General features: G+C 48.6%; 7 non-coding genes across 7 annotated transcripts; all 7 read left to right on the forward strand.

The window, feature by feature from the left end:
* Positions 1–4506: 4506 nt before the first annotated feature.
* TRNAM-CAU (transfer RNA methionine (anticodon CAU)) lies at positions 4507–4579 on the forward strand. Its single transcript has one exon. It is a non-coding gene; the product is annotated as a tRNA-Met (tRNA).
* A 173-nt stretch (positions 4580–4752) lies between these two features.
* Positions 4753–4825, forward strand: TRNAM-CAU (transfer RNA methionine (anticodon CAU)). The gene has a single exon. It is a non-coding gene; the product is annotated as a tRNA-Met (tRNA).
* A 173-nt stretch (positions 4826–4998) lies between these two features.
* Positions 4999–5071, forward strand: TRNAM-CAU (transfer RNA isoleucine (anticodon AAU)). Its single transcript has one exon. It is a non-coding gene; the product is annotated as a tRNA-Met (tRNA).
* A 173-nt stretch (positions 5072–5244) lies between these two features.
* On the forward strand, positions 5245–5317 carry TRNAM-CAU (transfer RNA methionine (anticodon CAU)). Its single transcript has one exon. It is a non-coding gene; the product is annotated as a tRNA-Met (tRNA).
* A 173-nt stretch (positions 5318–5490) lies between these two features.
* On the forward strand, positions 5491–5563 carry TRNAI-GAU (transfer RNA methionine (anticodon CAU)). Its single transcript has one exon. It is a non-coding gene; the product is annotated as a tRNA-Ile (tRNA).
* Positions 5564–10614: 5051 nt separating this feature from the next.
* Positions 10615–10687, forward strand: TRNAM-CAU (transfer RNA methionine (anticodon CAU)). Its single transcript has one exon. It is a non-coding gene; the product is annotated as a tRNA-Met (tRNA).
* A 173-nt stretch (positions 10688–10860) lies between these two features.
* TRNAM-CAU (transfer RNA methionine (anticodon CAU)) lies at positions 10861–10933 on the forward strand. Its single transcript has one exon. It is a non-coding gene; the product is annotated as a tRNA-Met (tRNA).
* Positions 10934–20536: the final 9603 nt, after the last annotated feature.

The following is a 20536-nucleotide window of genomic DNA, read 5'->3' on the forward strand; positions in this document are numbered from 1 at the left end:
AAAAACCGGCGCTGCCTGGTGATTGACCCGGCGAACCAGGACGTTCGACTGAAGCTCCACTGGCTTCTACACAATGTGCCTGATGAGGACGTGCGTGTCGCCTTTGCGCCCTATGGAAAAGTTACCGAAGTAGGCCGGGAGCGCTGGCGTGTGCAAGGTATGACAGAGAAGGGATCAACCACCCGGCTTGTCACCCTCAAGTTGAAAGCAGGCGTGAAGTTGGATGACTTGCCACACCAGCTGAGCGTTGGCGGTGAGTTGGCGCTTGTCGTGGTACCATGCAGACCCCCGCTGTGCCTTCGGTGTCGCGGTACGGGCCACATCCGCAAGGAATGTGGAGTCCCGCGTTGCGGAATCTGCCGACGCTTCGGGCATGACGAAGACCAGTGTACTCGCACTTACGCGAGCATTACAGGCCCGGGAACCAGCGAGGACTCGTCCGAGATGCTGATGGACGAGACGGATGCTGAGGAAGCAGCCCGTGTGGGTGGACAACCACAGCGCCATACTCAGCCATCGTTCACGACTCTGGTGAAGCAGAAGGCGGGGCCCTCCGGCGCAACAGATGGTAGTGTACAGGCGCAGCATAAGCCTGAACAAGACGACGATGACAAGGCAAACGAGGCGGCGAAAGCCGCGGACGCTAAAGAAAGCAGCGTGGAGACCCCCGGCATTGATACCATGGAGACGAACCAGGAAGCGGCGAGCACCATTGCTGGAAAACGTCCGCATGAAGAAAGCGGAGACGTCAAGCTGCAGCCTGGCGGTAGCGGCGATGAGCCTCCGCCGAAGGCAGGGGGAGTGAGACGCTCGTCTTTAAAACCGCGGCCGAACCTTCCGGCCGACACGCGGAAGGCGGGGAAACTGCCTCCGTAGTAACACAGTGTCCTGGTCGGTGTCAGCGCCGGTTGTGTTGGTCGACCGGTGTCAAGAGGTCCTGGCAGTCGTGAGGAAGGCTACGTCAACCATGAAGGTAGGCACCATGCGGATAGAGGCGTTTCTTCTTCTAAGACATGGCTTTTAATCTTATTGCACCACTTCGAGTTGCGACCTTGAACGTCAGAGGTCTGGGAGCAAGAAGGTGACAATACCAGCTTAATCGCCTTCTTCTGGATAACGATATTGATATAATTGCTTTACAAGAGTCGAAAATAGAGAGCCAAGAGCACACTGACCGCATGGTGTCTTCCTTTCAAGCAAACTTTCATGTGTGCGTTTGTCATTCTGTTGGGACGTCGGGTGGGTGCCTTGTATTCATACGTAAGACGTTAAGAGTGAACGTAGAGTCTGTATTTGCATGCCCAAGTGGTCGCCTTTTGATTGCTGATTTCACATTTTCGAATTTTTGGTGGCGAATTGTTTGTGTATATGCTCCTAATGTAGAAAGCGAGCGTAAAATTTTCTTTGAATCCCTTGAGCCATGGTTGAATGGCGACAAGTTTTTGCTTGTACTGGGAGACTTCAACTGTGTGTGCGCCGCAGCTGACAGAGTGAAGTTTAGGCCACTGAGAGACAAGAGCTCTGAAGTTTTGAATACTTTTGTGCATGAGTATGGTCTCGAGGATGTTGGCAATGTGTTTTCCACTGTGACCCACCCAGAATACACGCACTTTCAGTGGGAGAGCCATGCGAGACTAGACAGAATGTATGTATCTGTCGATCTTATGCCGCTATGCTCAAGTTATGACGTTAAACCTGTGCCTTTCAGTGATCATTGCCTCGTGAGCATGACTTTAGGAATGAAGGGCAGGAAATCGCGCTTTAACTGGCACTTATGGAAATTGAACACAAAGCTTTTGGAGGATGAAGAGTTCATTATGCAAGTAAAGACCAAGCTAGACAAACTGCTAGACGCGCAGCCAGCTAGTTTTGCAACTGAATGGGAGGGGTTCAAAGAGTGGGTAAAAATGAAAGCAATAGAAAAGAGCAGCGTGGCTCGCTATAAAGAGAAAGAAAAAGAAAAAGAAATGAACGGGCAACTTGAATGGATGCTGAACATGGAAAATAGCGCGCCGGGAACTTTCACGAAAGAAATACGGGAAGTGAAATGCCAGCTCGAAAGAATCGACGCCGACAGGTATAGGGCCGCCGTCATACGCGCAAGGTCTGAAAAATTGTGGGCTGGCGAAACGCCGACAAAACGAGCGCTATCAGACGAGAAAAGATGCGCTTGCCAGAAAAAAATTAGGAGCATCCGATTTGACGGCCGGACTTCGGAAGATGCGAGAGACATTCAGTGTGCTATAGCCGAACATTTCACAGAACTTCTTAGCAATAAGCTCGAGACCATAGAAGGCTTCCATGTAGACTTCTTGAGGCTGGTGCCAAGACTAGATGATGAAATTAAGGAACGTCTTGAACTGCCTATAACTTTACAGGAGATAGAAAAAGCAATAGACGACCTACCATCTGGGAAAGCTCCTGGACCAGATGGGCTAAGTGCGGCCTTTTATAAAACCTTTGAGCTTCCTGTTGCAAAGTGCATGCTCCATGTGATAACTGAGGCTTATGAGCGCAAACAGGTTCCATTGTCTTTCAATACGTCCCACATCGTTCTAATTCCCAAGACTGATGATCCGGAAGAACGACTGTTGGTGGGGTCATATCGACCGATTAGTCTCACCAACGTCGACTACAAAGTATTTATGAAGGTTCTAGCAAAAAGGCTGCAGTCTGTGGTCACGAAATTGGTAGGGTCTCACCAGACGTGTGGAATTAAAGGCCGTAGCATCGCTACAAATATACATGTCGCACGCAACGTATTAGAGTGTGTCGATGCAGTTGGCGGTCAGATAGCAATGATGCAGCTCGATTTGTCGAAAGCCTCTGACCGCGTCTCCCACGAAATCCTTTTTTCCATCCTGGAACACTCCAAACTAGGTGACATTATAGTAGAGGGCGTAAAAATGGCCTACAAGAACTGTACGACCCGCATTATAGTTAATGGCGATCTCACTGACAAACTTGCTGTACGTTCTTCAGTAAGACAGGGATGCCCGCTTTCCCCATTGCTTTTCGCAGTGTATTTAGAGCCACTATGCCTGGCAATTATCAACTCTGACCGAATTTCAGGTTACAGACTGCAGTCATCACACGTGAAAGTACTCGCGTATGCTGACGATATAGCGGTGTTTTGCGCTGATAGACAGAGCATCTGTGAAGCGACAATTGTGATTGAAAAATTCTGCGCTCAGACTGGAAGTCAGATCAATTGGGGAAAAAGTTCCGGTTTTTGGCATGGCGAATGGGACGTAACACCGGGTTGTTTTTCTCGGCTTCGATGGTCCACCTTGCCAACGCGGTATCTAGGAGTACCTTTGGATTGTTATCGGGATCCCAGCTCGTACTGGAAAGAAGAAACTTCGAGAATGAAAGAGAAAGCGGTCGCGTGGCAAGGAAGACAGCTATCAGTGTTTTCCCGTGCCTCTATCTGTAATGTCTTTTTTATTTCGAAGCTCTGGTATGTCATGAATGTGCTGTGTGCGACCCGAACAGCTATTCAAAAAATGCATCGTGTTTTTGCTGTTTTTATTTGGGCGTCCACCTGGGAAAGAACCAGCCGAACTAACCTGTTTGTTTCCGTTAAAAGCGGAGGCCTTGGCCTGGCGCATCTTTTTTTTGCGTCAAGTGGTCTCGCGATTTATGTTTTTGCGTGATCAAAGTGATCCCTTTCTAAGATCTGTTATGCAAGTGCGCCTACAGAGACTGCTCCCTGGAAGGATAGTCTCCTGTGATAACATGTGTGGTGCTGTGACAGGATACTTGCGCGAGGTTGTTCTTTCGTGCAAGATGTTGGAAGTACATTTCAGCCCTGAATACCTATGTAATGTCAATAAGAAAAAGCTGTACAAAGCGTTGGTTGACGTGATGTTGCCGGTACCCATTTATCGGACACCACACTTTGGAGGCCCAGGGCAAGATATTTTAAAAAGAGTTAAGAACATGCCCGTTAGACCTGTGGTCAAAACTTTTTTTTTTTTTAAACTGCATTCCGGTACGCTGCCTGTTAAAACCTGGCTGCATGATAAAGGTTTTTTCGTGCCATGGACAACAAACTGCTTGTTATGCAGGAAGCCCGAGGCAGTGGAACATGTTTTCCTAGAATGTTGGGATCCAAATTTTTATTGGGATGTCCTTCAGAGGACGATTAAAAAGGAACTCCCTTTAAGTCCTTACGGCATCCGGTACTTATCAGTTGAAAGTGAAGAAGTGCCCTACGATTTAATTATGCTTCTTGGCCTCCACAGTTTGTGGAAAACGCGAATGCAGGGGCGACATGCAGACATAAATACAAGATCCACACGTGAAACTTCATCGAAAGTGTTGTTTATGTTCGCGAATGTTTCAGGGCTCAGACTGATCCACCAGAGTGGATATCACTGTTTGATGATTTGTCACAATTGAAAAGTTTTTAGCACCACTCGCCTCAGCCCAAGTGTGGCTGAAGTGTTTTACCATATGTTACTTTGTATTACACGTCCAAGACGGCAATAAAGAAAAAAAAAAGCCTCGGTAGCGCAGTAGGCAGCGCGTCAGTCTCATAATCTGAAGGTCGTGAGTTCGATCCTCACTCGGGGCAAAGGCGGCGCTTTCTTTTTGCTGCCTTGCGCGATAGTGCACTCATATTCGGGCATTATAATGAAAGTAGATTCCAATCTTTTAAGGGGTAACTGCTGCGCGCTATTCTACTTGTTCAACTCCGTCCAAAATAGCAGCAATGAGACTGGAAGTGTCTCGTCGTGTGCCCTGTCTGCCTCGGTAGCGCAGTAGGCAGCGCGTTAGTCTCATAATCTGAAGGTCGTGAGTTCGATCCTCACTCAGGGCAAAGGCGGCGCTTTCTTTTTGCTGCCTTGCGCGATAGTGCACTCATATTCGGGCATTATAATGAAAGTAGATTCCAATCTTTTAAGGGGTAACTGCTGCGCGCTATTCTACTTGTTCAACTCCGTCCAAAATAGCAGCAACGAGACTGGAAGTGTCTCGTCGTGTGTCCTGTCTGCCTCGGTAGCGCAGTAGGCAGCGCGTCAGTCTCATAATCTGAAGGTCGTGAGTTCGATCCTCACTCGGGGCAAAGGCGGCGCTTTCTTTTTGCTGCCTTGCGCGATAGTGCACTCATATTCGGGCATTATAATGAAAGTAGATTCCAATCTTTTAAGGGGTAACTGCTGCGCGCTATTCTACTTGTTCAACTCCGTCCAAAATAGCAGCAACGAGACTGGAAGTGTCTCGTCGTGTGTCCTGTCTGCCTCGGTAGCGCAGTAGGCAGCGCGTCAGTCTCATAATCTGAAGGTCGTGAGTTCGATCCTCACTCGTGGCAAAGGCGGCGCTTTCTTTTTGCTTCCTTGCGCGATAGTGCACTCACATTCGGGCATTATAATGAAAGTAGATTCCAATCTTTTAAGGGGTAACTGCTGCGCGCTATTCTACTTGTTCAACTCCGTCCAAAATAGCAGCAACGAGACTGGAAGTGTCTCGTCGTGTGCCCCGTCTGCCTCGGTAGCGCAGTAGGCAGCGCGTTAGTCTGATAATCTGAAGGTCGTGAGTTCGATCCTCACTCAGGGCAAAGGCGGCGCTTTCTTTTTGCTGCCTTGCGCGATAGTGCACTCATATTCGGGCATTATAATGAAAGTAGATTCCAATCTTTTAAGGGGTAACTGCTGCGCGCTATTCTACTTGTTCAACTCCGTCCAAAATAGCAGCAACGAGACTGGAAGTGCCTCGTCCTGTGTCCTGTCTGCCTCGGTAGCGCAGCATTCTACTTCCGGCAGCCGAGCTGTACGGACGTGTGGATCATGGGCTCCGAAGGAGCGGCTTTTGCGGCCACCGGCCGCGGTAACAGGCTTATGGACGATGACGAGGAAACGAGCTACCAGTTTATTTTGCCACCACTGCCCAAGGTACCTGTCGTCAAAAACACCGTGTTTTTGCATGGCGACGTGCGAGCGAGGCCCTATAGGGTCGAAGACTTCCGAGATGCACTCATCCCGACTGGACTGCTGCAGGAGGTCATGGCCCTTGGAGCCTACCAGATCAATCACGTATGGGCAGTCACCTTCTCGAGTGACGAAGCAACGAAAAGGATGCTGGCGTTGAAAGAGCTCAACGTGAAGGGGCGTCGTTGCGTTATCGTCGACCCTCAAGACCAACAGGTACGCCTCCGCCTTCATTGGCTGCTTTATTGGGTGGCGGACGAAGATATAAAGGCAGCGCTAGCGGCCTTTGGCAAGGTCGTGGAAGTGACGAGAGAACGATGGCTTGTCAGAGGCGTAGGCGACAAGGACTCAACGTCGCGGACCGTTCTGTTGAAGTTGCAGAGCGGGATGAAAGTCGATGACCTCCCGCACCAAATCCGAGTTGCCGGTGAACTGGCCCTTGTCGTAGCGCCTGGACGGCCGATGCAGTGCCTACGATGCAAGGGTGTCGGACACGTCCGTCGCGAGTGCAAGGTACCGCGTTGCGCTCGGTGTCGCAGCTTTGGACACTCTGAAGATCAGTGTGTGCGCACGTACGCTGCAGCTGTGGGGCCACCAGCGAACGAGGTCGTCGCGCAGATGAGGATGGATGCTGCTGAAGCCGAGGACGCTGCCAAGGGGGCTGGTGACAAGGAGAGCGCCAGCAATGCAGAGGCGACATCGAAGGCAGCGAAAGATACAGATGTATTTGTTACCCTCGAAAAGAAAGATGGGACGACAACGGGTCCTGCAGAAGAGCGGGCGAAAAGCAAGGAAAACTGCCTTGTAGTTGATGAAGCCGCATGCGAGACAGAAGGTGGGGATCCGCCCCCAACCAGCGACCCTATGGATACGAGCGGCAACGCTACCTTTAAGAGGCCGCTAGACGCTACCGATGGGAAAACAGCTGCAAAGAACCATGCCGACGGGCCACCTGCAAAGACAACTTTGACGAGAAGGAGCAGCTTCAAGCCCTCTCCAAACATTCATCGGGATAGGAAAGCCGGCGACAAGCCACAGCCGTCCGCGGACCACACCAGACCACCGGACGGTCCCGGAGGCGTCTAGCCGCTGGCTAGACGTTGTGGTGAGCACAGTGCTCCGGGCCTCTCTAACTTTCTCGTATTAGCAATGGCAACCAACCCAACGCTTAGCTTAGGCACGCTAAACGTAAGAGGTCTGGCCGCCAAGCGTAAACAAAGCCAAGTGTACCGGATGATGGTGGACCAAGACCTCGACGTTCTGGCCGTGCAAGAGACAAAGGTTGAAGGGGAGGAGGAGACATGGGGCATGGTGCTAAGGTTTACGTCTTTATACTACGCGGTAGTGAGCCATGCTAAAGGTGCGTCGGCGGGTGTTATTTTATTTATTAGGAAACTTCCTGGCTTATCTATCGAAAATTATTTTTCATGCCCTTCAGGCAGGTTAGTGTACGTTGACTTTAATGTTGGTAATGATTCGTGGCGTGTTGTGTGTGTTTATGCACCTAATGTTTGTGAAGAGCGCACTCTGTTTTTTTCATCCTTAAGGACGCACATTTGCATGAACAAAAAAGTGATAATTCTGGGAGATTTTAATTGTGTACTCCGAGATCGGGACAGAACAGGCCGAAGAACAAATGACAAAAGCTGCCATGTGCTCGCTGAATTATTAACCGATTTCGACCTAGACGACGTGGCTGACTGTCTGGTTGGAACACGCGAGGTTCATTACACACACTTCCAGGGCAATAGTCACGCGCGTCTAGACAGAATGTACGTGTCACTAGAAGTAATACCCCTGTGTAACAGCTACGGTGTCACGCCTCTTTCATTCACTGATCACTGTTTGGTCAAGATGTATGTTGGACGCAAAGCAAAACATCACACTTTCACGTGGGAGTTGTGGAAAATGAATTCCAAATTGTTAACTGACGAGCTTTTTCTAAGCAAAGTACAGGAATATTTGACAGAAGTGGGAAATAACGTGTTGCGAGTCACCGAAAAGTGGCAAAATTTTAAACAACGAATTAAACTAGCCGCCATCGATCGCTCCTGCAAAATAAAGTACGAAGAAAGAGTTAAAGAGAAAGAACTAAGGGTGGTGTTGGAAAAGTTAACGGCCTTAGAGTGCAGCCAACCGGGCGCATACCAAGACGATTTGCGTAGCATCAAATCGAAATTGGAGATATGCGATGAAGAGCGATATCGGGGAGCGATTATACGCGCAAGGGCAGAGGCTTTGACAGCAGATGAGGCTCCAACTAAACGTGCGCTCGGTCTTGAAAAGAGGCACGCACGGCGTAACCACGTAGATGTACTTGAAGTAGATGATCACGAAATAACCGACTGTGAGGACATAGCGCAAGTGTTTTTCCAGCACTTTCAACAGCTTTTTGCATCGAGTCCTGTTGACGTAGATGCCTTTAGAGCCACGTTTTTGGGACGCATGCCGCAACTCAACGACGGCACGAAGAACAGACTAGAGGCACCGATATCAGCACGTGAAGTGGAAAAGGCAATTGATGATTTAAAAACTGGAAAATCGCCGGGTCCGGATGGCCTTTGCGCCGCTTTTTATAAAAAGTTTAAATCAGCCTTGTCGCCTCTTCTCGCTGACGTCTTTAACGAAGCGTATGAAGTAAACGCATTGCCATATTCTTTCGCGGAAGCACACACCGTGCTCATCCCTAAGACCGACGAGCCTACGAAACTAAAATATGTAACGTCGAACAGACCAATATCACTTACCAACAATGATTACAAAGTATTCATGAAGATCATCGCTTGCAGGTTACAATCAGTAATGGAAACCATAGTAGGTAGTCACCAAACATGCGGCATCAAGGGACGTACTATTAGCACAAGCATACACATAATGAGATCAATTCTGGAATGTTGTGACGCCTTAAGGTCGCGAGTTGCTATTCTCCAACATGATTTGGAGAAAGCTTTTGACTGTGTTGCTCATGTTATTTTAATTGCCATTCTAAAACATATAAATGTCGGGTCCATAATTACTGACGGGGTGGCCATGGCGTACCGGAACGGAAGTACTAAGCTTATAATTAACAAGTCACTGGGGGCCCCCATCAGCATTCAACGTTCCGTGCGTCAGGGCTGCCCAGCCAGCCCACTCCTGTTCTGTATTTATCTAGAGACTCTGTGTTTGGCAGTGATTGAGAACAAATGTATTCATGGGTTTACAATGCAAGCATCAGAAGTTAAACTTCTGGCCTATGCTGATGACGTAGCCGTGTGTTGCAATGACAAGGAGAGCGTTTTGCAAACGATAAATGTTGTTAAAAAATTTGGCGAAATCACTGGAAGTAGAGTAAACTGGAGCAAGTGCCACGGTATTTGGCATGGGGAGTGGCCTAAGACCCCCGCTATCTTTGCGAATGTCACGTGGTCGACAACGCCAGTAAAATACCTGGGTGTACCACTTGAAGCTTATAAACAGAGCGACGAATACTGGCAGTGCGAGCTTAAAAGGGTTAAAGAGAAGGCTGAGGCGTGGAGAGCCAAACACCTTTCAGTATTTGCCAGGGCTACAGTGTGCAACTTGTTTTTCGTAGCTAAGCTATGGTACGTTATGCAATTCATTTTTTGTAACAGAGCCAATGTACAGAAATTGCACAGAGTTTTTGCCGTGTTTGTGTGGGGTTCTGGATGGGAGAGATGCAGCCGCAACAATCTTTTCAGACGGGTGAAAGATGGAGGGCTAGGGCTGGCCCACCTGTTTGTGAGGCAATTAGTCTGACGGTTCTTTTTCTTCAGGAACAATGATAATTCACTTCTTCAATTGGTTTGCAAAGTTAGACTTGCGCATTTGTTACCCGAGTTTATTATAAGCTCTGAAAGTGTACCGGTGGCAGTGTTCGGATTCTATAAGGAAATTGTGCTGAGTGTTCGTTTCCTTGCTGTACGGTTTTCCAAAGAATATTTGTTTACGGTCACAAGAAAAAGGCTGCGCAATGATCTATTGGACAGCCTTTTTCCCCCACCTCGGTACCGAACTATGTACAGTCGAGGCCCAGGCCAGAATGTTTTCAAACGTGTTAAAAAAATGCAGGTACCGCCTGGTATGAAAACTTTCTTTTTCAAGCTACACACAGGAACACTATCAGTTGCAACGTTTTTAGAAGAAAGAGGCTTTTACATGCCATGGGGCTCAGATTGCTTCATATACAAACAACTAGAAACAATAGACCATGTTTTTTACACTGTTGGGCGGGGGTTTTCTTTTGGGATGTTCTGCAGCGAACAATAAAGAAAGAATTTCCTCTTGATCCACATGGCATAAGGTATCTACCGATAGATGACGAGGACGGAACACCTTTCGATCAGATAATGTTAACTGGCCTCTACTGTATATGGCGAGCCCGCATGGCTGGCTTCTATTGCGATCCCGATGCGAGACCAGCCCGTGTTTTCTTTCGAGAGCAAATAACACGTTTTCTTGATGTGCTTGCTACACATGAGTGCCCACCGCCTTGGATGGCCAGGATAGAACCCCTGGCTAATCTTAAAGAATTTTAAACAACGCCAGCTCACATATAACAGGCGGCTTTTACTTATTAATTTTTGTTAACGGATGAGAAGTTCATCTGTCTGTGTATATATGTTCCTTATGTTGTCCTTCCGATGTACTGCTGTTTACCGGCAATAAAGGAAAAAAAAAAGCCTCCGTAGCACAGTAGGCAGCGCGTCAGTCTCATAATCTGAAGGTCGTGAGTTCGATCCTCGCTCGGGGCAAAGGCGGCGCTTTCTTTTTGCTGCCTTGCGCGATAGTGCACTCATATTCGGGCATTATAATGAAAGTAGATTCCAATCTTTTAAGATGTAACTGCTGCGCGCTAGTCTACTTGTTCAACTCCGTCCAAAATAGCAGCAACGAGACTGGAAGTGTCTCGTCGTGTGTCCTGTCTGCCTCGGTAGCGCAGTAGGCAGCGCGTCAGTCTCATAATCTGAAGGTCGTGAGTTCGATCCTCACTCGGGGCAAAGGCGGCGCTTTCTTTTTGCTGCCTTGCGCGATAGTGCACTCATATTCGGGCATTATAAGCAAAGTAGATTGCAATCTTTTAAGGGGTAACTGCTGCACGCTATTTTACTTTTTTCAACTCCGTCCAAAATAGCAGTACCGAGACTGGACGTGTCTCGTCGTGTGCCCTGTCTGCGTCGTGTGCCCTGTCTGCCTCGGTAGCGCACCATTCTGCTTCCGGCTCCCGAGCTAAACGGATCGCGGGATCATGGGCTCCGACGGAGCGGCATATGTGGCTGTTAGCCGCGGCAACAGGCTTTCGACATCGGAAGATAAGTATTTCCAGATTATTTTGCCTCGGCTACCTACAGGACGCATTGTGTTAAACACAGTTTTTTGGCACGGCGACACTCGTGTTCGCCCGTTTCGCGTAGAGGATTTTCGGGACGCGCTTCAAGCTCTTGGTATGGTCGCTGCCGTCGTCGCCCTTGGAGCGTCCCAAATCAACCACGTATGGGCGGTGACGATGAAGACAGCCGAGGCGGCCCAAAAGCTGGCTGCACTGAAGGAGCTTCAGGTCAAGGGGCGTCGCTGCCTGGTCATCGACCCTAAAGAACAGCAAGTGAAGCTTCGCCTTTACTGGCGTCTTCATGGTGTGGGTGTTGAAGACGTAAAGACTGCGCTGGCTTCCTTTGGCAAAGTGACGGAAGTAACCCGGGAGCGCTGGCGAGTCGATGGCGTTTCCGACAAGGGCTCGACGACCCGAGCTGTGCTGCTCCAGCTGAAGGGTGGACTGAAAGTCGACGACCTGCCCCACCAGATCTGCGTCGCCGGCGAGCTTGCGCTGGTCGTAGCGCCAGGTCGCCCCATGCAGTGCCTGCGCTGCCGGGGCTATGGTCACGTTCGTCGAGAATGTAAGGTTCCCCGTTGCTCCCGGTGCAGGCTTTTCGGACACAACGACGCAGACTGTGTGCGTTCATACGCAGTAGCCGCGGGGTCGGCGGAGAGCGAGCCGATGACATCAGACCACATGATGGACGTGACCGAGGCCGAGGAAGCGGCCAAGGGAGCTGGAAACGGCAATTCGGTGGCACAAGTGAGCGGGATGACGACGCCGACTAAAGGAGGACCGAATAATGTCCCTCCTCCAAACGAGCCAGAAGCAACACTAGACAGCGTCACTGCGGCCCAGAAAGAACACGAGAGCCGCCAGCCGGCTACTGATACTACGGAGGCAGCGGAAAACGACAACGCGACCCCTGCTATCGCCCGCGTCGAAAGCGTCTCGGCACCGGTGAAGAGGTCCCTGCAGCAGGAGGATAAGGCAAGAGAGGGCAAAGTCGACGGAAAGGCCAGCGGTGACTACGAGCCACCGCCCCCTAAGACGCTTCCAGGGAGACGCTCCACCCTCAAGCCTAAGCCGAACCTGGAGGCTGACCGTAGGCTCACCCCGACGCCGACCAAAGACGAACTCTGACGACGGCCACCGGATGGCCACGGAGGCGTCTAGCGGTCAGCTAGACGTTAACGTGAGCACCATGCTCCGGGCCTTCTCCCCTCCCGTTTAAATCAGTAATGGCTACCAACCCGTCGCTTAGCCTCGGCACGCTAAACGTTCGAGGTCTGGCCGCCAAAAAGAAACAGAGTCAGGTTTACAGGCTACTAGTGGACCATGACCTCGACGTTTTCGCCGTTCAAGAAAATAAGGTAGGCGGCGAGGAGGAGACCGGGAGCATGGTGCAAAGGTTCACGTATAACTACTATACGGTAGTGAGCCACGCCTTAGGGACTTCGGCAGGGTGTGTGCTGTTCGTGAGGAAGCTCCCTGGTGTTGTCATAGATGGTTACTTCTCGTGCACTTCTCGTCTTTTGTGACTTCAGCTATTGTATTGTCCAATGGCGCGTGTTTTGCATTTATGCGCCTAATACTCTGCAAGAGAGGGCAAATTTCTTTTTGACTTTGAAGCATCATTTCCATGTGCAAAAAATGATAGCGTGTGTAGGCGACTTCAACTGCGTATTGAACGCTGAGGATAGGCCTACGTGACGCGTAGTTTATGACAAAAGCAGCGATATCCTCGCACAAATTATACATGAGTTCGAATAAGAAGATGTCGCTGAGTGTTTTCGGGCTGACCGAGACGTGATGTACACTCACTTTCAGGGCACAAGTCACGCACGATTAGACCGGATCTATCTATCATACGATTTAGTAGAACAATGCCAGTGCTATACAGTTGCGGCCATATCATTCTCGGACCACTGCCTGGTAAAATGCAGGGTAGGCAGCAAGAAAGAACGAAACAAATTCATCTGGGAACTGTGGGAAATAAATGCTGAGCTGCTACGGGATGAAACTTTTAATGAAAAGGTAGTGGCTGCTCTGAATTCTTTTGCAACGGACAGTTCTATAAAGTTTGGCGAGGAATGGGAGTTCTTGAAGCAAACCATTAAAATGAAAGCAATTGAAAGAAGTAGCGTACTGCGTTTTGAGGAAAAGGCCAGAGAAAAGGATTTAAAAACATTGTTCGAAAGATTGGCGACGCTGGAATGCAAGCAACCGGGCGCTTATCAAGACGATATGCGCGCTGTTAAGAAAAAGCTCGAAGTGTTCGACGAAGAGCGCTATCGAGGCGCAGTCGTGCGTGCTAGAGCAAACAGACTAACATGCGGGGAAAAGCCAACGAAAAGAGCACTGGGACTAAAAAAAAAAACATTCCAGACGAAAGCAGATTGAGGCCATTGAATATGAAGGGGTGGTATTAACCGATAACAATAACATAGGGCATGCGTTCTTTGAGCATTACAAAAACCTTTTGCATTCAGGCCTGTCAACATGCACGATTTCAATAATTTATTTTTGCAACGAATGCCACAGCTGTCGTGTGAAGTTAAAGAAACCTTAGAACGGCCATTAACAGAACATGAAGTGATGAAGGCCATCGAAGACCTGAATCCTGTCAAGTCGCCAGGTCCCGACGGTCTTTGTGCCGCTTGGTACAAATCTTTTAAAGGCCACCTAGCTCATATCTTAACCGCCGTTTACAACGAAGCATACGAACTGAAAATACTTCCACCATCCTTTGGCCAGTCCCATACCGTACTAATGCCGAAAACAGAAGACACCGAAAAGCTCAAGCAACTTTCCTCCTACAGACCCATAGCGCTTACTAATTGCGACTACAAAATATTGATGAAGGTGTTGGCACGACGGTACCAGTCAGTTATTAAAGAAGTAGTCGGCCCACACGGGAGTGTGGCATTCGCGGCAGAACCATTTTTACTAACATTTATAAGATGAAGTCTGTGCTGGAGTGTTGTGACGCCATGTGTGATGCAGCAGCGATCCTCCAGCTTGACGTGCAGAAAGCGTTTGATTGTGTTTCTCACGAGATATTGCATACCATCCTTGAACATGTTAATTTTGGCCACATAATCACGGAGGGGGTGACCATGGCGTACCGGAGGTGCTATACCAGACTTATAATTAGTCAGACGTTGGGGGCCCTCATTAACGTGAAGCGCTCCGTTCGCCAGGGTTGTCCACTCAGTCCACTCCTGTTTTGTGTTTACATAGAAACGCTATGTCAGGCCATCATCGAAAATGAATGCTTTAAGGGATATTGTCTTCAATCAGCAGAGGTGAAGCTATTGGCATACGCTGACGATGTGGCTGTGTGCTGTAAAGATAAGCAAAGTGTATTGAACGCTGTGAGCATCGTCAGACAGTTTGGTAACGCCACTAATAGCTTCGTGAATTGGCAGAAATGTTTGGTGTTTTGGCATGGGAGATGGCCGTCCACACCAGACCACTTTTCGAATGTAAACTGGGTCACGACTCCAGTTAAGTACCTTGGCGCACCCCTTGATGCCTACAAGGACAGTAGCGAGTACTGGAAGGAGCGGACAAAAGAACTGAAAGAAAAAGCCGACCGATGGAATGCCGGTCACTTGTCCATGTTCGCGCGAGCTACAGCGTGCAACATGTTTCTCGTGACAAAGATCTGGTGCGTGATGCAGGTCCTAAAGTGCTCTCGGATTAATGTGCAGAAACTGCACCGCGTGTTCGCTGTATTCGTGTGGGCATCGAGCTGGGAGCGATGCAGCCGAGATAATCTCTTCCGACGTGTGAAGGTGTGGTCTGGGGTTGGTGCACCTCTTCTTGCGTCAACTGGTGAATAGATTCTTCTTCTTTCGAGATACAAACTACCCCTTTCTGCGCACGGTAATCCAAATGAGGCTGTCAAGATCATTTCCCGAATTCGTTGTAGGTACGGAAATAATGCCAGGACCAGTCCGTGGTTTCTTTCGGGAAATAGTTCAGAGTGTTTCTTTTTTACGTGTTCGTTTTTCAAGCTCATATTTGTGGGGTGCAAAACGGAAAAAGCTATATCGTGATTTGTGCGACAGTGTCTTGCCTGTACCCATGTACAGAGCCGTGTACAGTGGAGGCCAAGGCCTAGACGTATTGAAAAGAGTGAAGATGATGCCAGTTCAACCAGCCACGAAATCGTTCTTTTTCAAATTACACACCGGCACTTTACCTGTTAAAATCTTCCTGGAACAACGTGGGTTCTACATGCCATGGGGAACACATTGCCTTATTTGCAAAAAACCAGAAACCATAGAACATGTCTTCATCCACTGTTGGGAAGGGTTTTTTTTCTGGGACGTGCTGCAAAGGACTCTAAAAAAAGGAGTTACCGATAAATCCCCACGGAATCAGGTTTCTGCCAGTAGATGATGACGAAGGTTTCCCGTACGACGTCATCATGCTTACGGGCCTCCACTGTTTATGGCGCGCAAGAATGGCGGGCTACCATTGTGACCCGGATGCCCGACCGGCGCGTGTATACTTCCGGGAATGCATGCAACGGTATGTGGAAGTGCAGAAATTGCAACTGCCTGTTCCTGAGTGGCTGTCCAGGGTTGAACTCCTGACAGCACTCAAGGAAATTTAATAAGACAACGTCATTCCATAGTAGCCGACGGCAACGCATGTGTTTAGTACTGTTTATTGTTCGATTTTTGTATTCATTCCTGTTTTGTTTTGTCTTTTTGTATATCTTTTAAGGAATTTTTATGTCGAGTACTGGCAATAAAGAAAAAAAGGTAGCGCAGTAGGCAGCGCGTAGGTCTCATAATCTGAAGGTCGTGCGTTCGATCCTCACTCGGGGCAAAGGCGGCGCATTGTTTTTGCTTCCTTGCACAATTGTGCACTCATATTCGGGCATTATAATGAAAGTGGATTCCAATATTTTGAGGGGTAACTGCTTCACGCTATTTTACTTCTTTCAACTCCGTCCAAAATAGCAGTAACGAGACTGGACGTGTCTCGTCGTGTGCCCTGTCTGCCTCGGTAGCCCAGACGGATTCAACTTCCGGCCATGCAGTGAGCGGTCTCGGAATGTCTTGCTCCCCAGGAGCGGTTACAGCGGCCCTTGGCCGCGGTTTCCGGTCAACGGAAAAGCCTTCTCCGGACTACCAGATGGTTCTACCACAACTTCCTTCAGGTGCTAGTGTTTTGAACACTATTTTTATCCACGGCGAAGTTAAAGCACGGCCTTACCGTGTTTAGCACTTCAGAGACGCGCTTTCAAGACTGATGCTCCTGCCAGAAGTGGAAGCCCTGGGTGCTTATCAGATGAATCATATGTGAGCCGTAACTTTTTCCCACGAGGTGGCAAAAAAGAAGATACTTGACGCTGAAGCATTCCTTGTTAAAGAACATCGATGCGTGGTCATTGACCCGTGCAAACGGAGTGTCAGGCTCAAGCTCTTCTGGCTGCTGCACGGTGTTCCTGATGAAGACGTCTGAACAGCGTTGGCACCGTTCGGGAGAGTGACCGAAGTGACGAGGGAGAAGTGGAAAGTACAAGGCTGCAACGACAAAGGAACCACGACACAGTCTGTGGTCCTGAAACTCAAGCCCGGAATGACAGCGGACGACCTACCACATCAGCTTCGGGCCGCGGAAGACGTAGCTCTCGTCATTGTCCCGGGCAGAGCACCCCTCTGCCTCCGGTGCCGTGGCACCGGACACATTAGACGAGAATGCCGGGTTCCACGCTGTGGACTGTGTCGTCGCTTTGGCCACCGCGAGACCCAGTGCGTCAGAACGTACGCCGACGTCGCTGGTCCAGGCAGGAGCGAAGACAAATCGGAGCTCCTTATGGATCATGACGATGCCGAGGAGGCCGCTAAGGAACCAAATGAAGGGGCGGATGCTCAGTCTACATCTCTGGAAATGAAGACCGAAAAGGTGAACTCGGAGGGGACTGATAAGGGCAAGGTGCCGGATTCTGCGCCTCCACCCGCGAAGGTTCAATCAACGAAAGTGGTGTTGAGGCGAAGAGTGCGTCTTCAACTATCCAAGCACCCCATACCACCGCGGTTGACGAGACAGTCAGCATCTCCGAGAGCATGAACATGACTTCCGACGCTAAGGGTGCCGGAAAGCGGTTGCGCGACGATGTTGAGGACCACAGCCGAGACACCGACGGCGCGGGTACCGAAAGACCGGCGCAGAAAACCCAGAGAGGCCGACGGTCGACGATGAAGGTCAAACCGAACGTCCCGCCAGACAGACGGCTGCCACACGGGCCACCTCCGCCTTAGCTGAGGTAGTGTCCCGGAAAGAACTTCCATAACCCGATCTTTGATCGGGAATGGGCCTGCGACTACGTGGGTTGACAGTCGTCGGCTCGAAAGGGAGGGCCATGTTCAACGAGCATCACTGCATACCAGAGTCCGTACGTTTCCTAAAAAAAATTGTGTACGGACGTACCCTAAATATAACTAAAACAATGGCAGATACTAATAACCTCACCAGTCCGCTTCGTTTGGCGACAATAAACTTAAGAGGGTTGTCGCAGAGGCGAAGACAGTTTCAGATAAGTCGCACGTTACTAGAAAAAGACATTGATTTGATGGCTGTCCAAGAAACAAAAATTGAATCTGAAGAAAAAAACGGCTCGATTGGTTTAAATTTTGAGAAAGAAGTACAATGCATGCGTTTGCCACGCGAGTGGTACTTCTGGGGGCCGCCTTTTGTTTATTAGAAATAGCATTGGGATAAGCGAGCAACAAGTTACTTCATGTGAGGGGGACGTTTGCTTATTTGTGATTTTTCTTTTTCCAGATTGCTGTGGCGGGCGGTTTGTGTATACGCCCCTAATCATGCTCGAGAACGTGAACAACTTTTTTTTTATCTGAGGTCTTTCTTGCGGGGGGGGGGGGGGGGTGCGTGAAAGACACGTTTTAATGTTTGGCGACTTCAATTTTGTGTGCCGGTCGGTAGATCGATCGAAAAAGCAACTTAGCCAAGATAAAAGTGCCGCACTTCTGCCTGAAATTTTGTGGGATGTTGATCTAGAGGATGTTGGGAGTGTTATTGGTTCTTACAGTGATGTGCAATATACGCATTTCCAAGGAGACAGCCACTCAAGGTTAGACCGCATCTATGTTCGTGCTCACTTAGTTCCGCTACTTTCAGAATATGGTGTAGAATGTATCAGTTTCAGTGATCATTATTCGGTAATGGGTTTACGATAGGTATGAAAAAAAAAGAACAGAAGTTTAATAGGCACCTTTGGAAACTTAACGACAACCTTTTGTAATATGAAGTATTTCTTAAAAGAATAAAAGAGAAATTAGACGCTGTTCTCCTTGAGGATGCAAAAAATGTTGTAGAAGCTTGGGAGATGTTCAAAACCGAAGAGAAAACAATTGCTTTAGAGAGAGCATGCGTGTTGCAGCAGAAATAAAAGCAAGAAGAAAAACAACTGCAATGCACTTTAGCATACCTGTTGAACATGGAAAGCGGCGCGGCTGGTATATTTGCACATGATATCAAAGAACTTAAAGCGAAACTTGAAGTGGTTGATGAAGAGAGATATCGTGGCGCGGTTTTAAGAGCACGCGCTGAACGTGTATGGCTGGGTGAAACGCCCACCAAGCGAGCTTTAAGTGAAGAGAAGAGGTACGTTATGACCGAGGAAGTAAAAAAAATCGTTTATCAAGGGCAGCTTACAAATTACGGGGAAATGATAGAACGCGCTTTCATTGACTACTATAGCACGCTGCTAAGCAAGAGGACAAGCGATATCTCTGCGTTTAAGAGTGTATATTTACCTCTGATGCCGAAAATTGACGGCGAACTTAAGGATGCCCTTTAGAGGCCAATTTCTGCAACAGAAATTGAAATGGCTATAGATGGTCTTAGTGCAAGGAAATCGCCTGGACCGGACGGACTTGGGGCAGCGATATATAAAATTTTCAAGGTTGAAATGGCTGAGGCTCTGCACCGCGTCATAACCAAGTGTTACGATCAAAAATGGACGCCTCCTTCTTTCCGACAGACACATGTAGTACTGATACCTAAATCAACAGACCACATCAAACTTCAATCCGTAGCGGCCTAACGGCCAATAAGCTTAGCAAATATTGATTATAAAGTATTTATGAAAGTGCTCGCCCATCGCCTTCAGAGTGTAGTGAAATCCCTAGTAGGCACACATCAGACATGCGGTATGAAAGCCAGGACTATATTCACAAATATACATATAGCGCGAAGCATACTTGAATGTTGCGATGCGATGGGAGATCATGTAGCTATGCTACAACTAGATTTGGCCAAAGCTTTTGACAAGGCGTCACAAGAAATTCTGTTTATGCTTCTTGATTATGTTAATGTCGGATCAGTCATTTTGGAAGGGGTGAAAATGATGTACGATGGTTGTACCACAAACCTAATTATTAACAACAAACTGAGCAGGCGGATTGCAGTAATGTCTAGCATAAAGCAAGGCTGTCCGACCTCGGCCTTGCTCCTTGCACTTTATTTAGAACCTTTCTGTTTAAAGTTACTACATAGCCATATTATTCGCGGGTAGATATTCCTTGGTAGAGAAATAAAAGTTTTAGCTTATGCCGACGATATAGCAGTGTTCTGTCGCGATAAACAGAGCATTGCAGAAGGTGTGAGAGAAGCCCAAGCTTTTGCAATGCTTCCGGTAGTGCCATAAGTTGGTCAAAATGTTGAGGGTTTTGGCACGGGAATTGGCCAGATGTACCAGAAGTCTTTTGCAAAATGCAGTGGAGTGTATTACCCGGCACTTATCTTGGGGTTCCGCTCAGTACCTACCGTGAGCCAGTCGAATACTGGACGAGCGAGAGAGACAGAATGAAAGAGCAAACTTACAAATGGGGAAGCCACAACTTATCGATGTTTGCTAGGGCCAAAGTGTGTAATATCTTTTTAGTGGCTAAAGTGTTCTACGTCCTGCAGGTGATATGTATGAGCCGATCTTCAATTAAAAAGCAACACAGAGTGTTTGAAGAGTTTATTTGGGGTTCGGTGTGGGAACGCACGAGCAGAAGTAATTTGTTTCACACATTGCGCCATGGCGGACTTGGTTTAACGCATTTGTTTTTCAGGCAACTTGTGTCGAGATTTGTTTTCTTCCGCGACCAAAGCGATGGGTTTCTGCGGACGGCGATCCAAATAAGATTACGCGACGCTTTGCCCAATTTTGTTGTATCGTCGCACGCAATCAAACCTATGGCACTAAAGGGCTATCTGCGTGAAGTTTCCATGACGATACGTGTTGTAAACGCTCGTT

The sequence above is a fragment of the Dermacentor andersoni genome, chromosome 3, assembly GCF_023375885.2.
Source record: "Dermacentor andersoni chromosome 3, qqDerAnde1_hic_scaffold, whole genome shotgun sequence".
NCBI lineage: Eukaryota > Metazoa > Arthropoda > Arachnida > Ixodida > Ixodidae > Dermacentor > Dermacentor andersoni.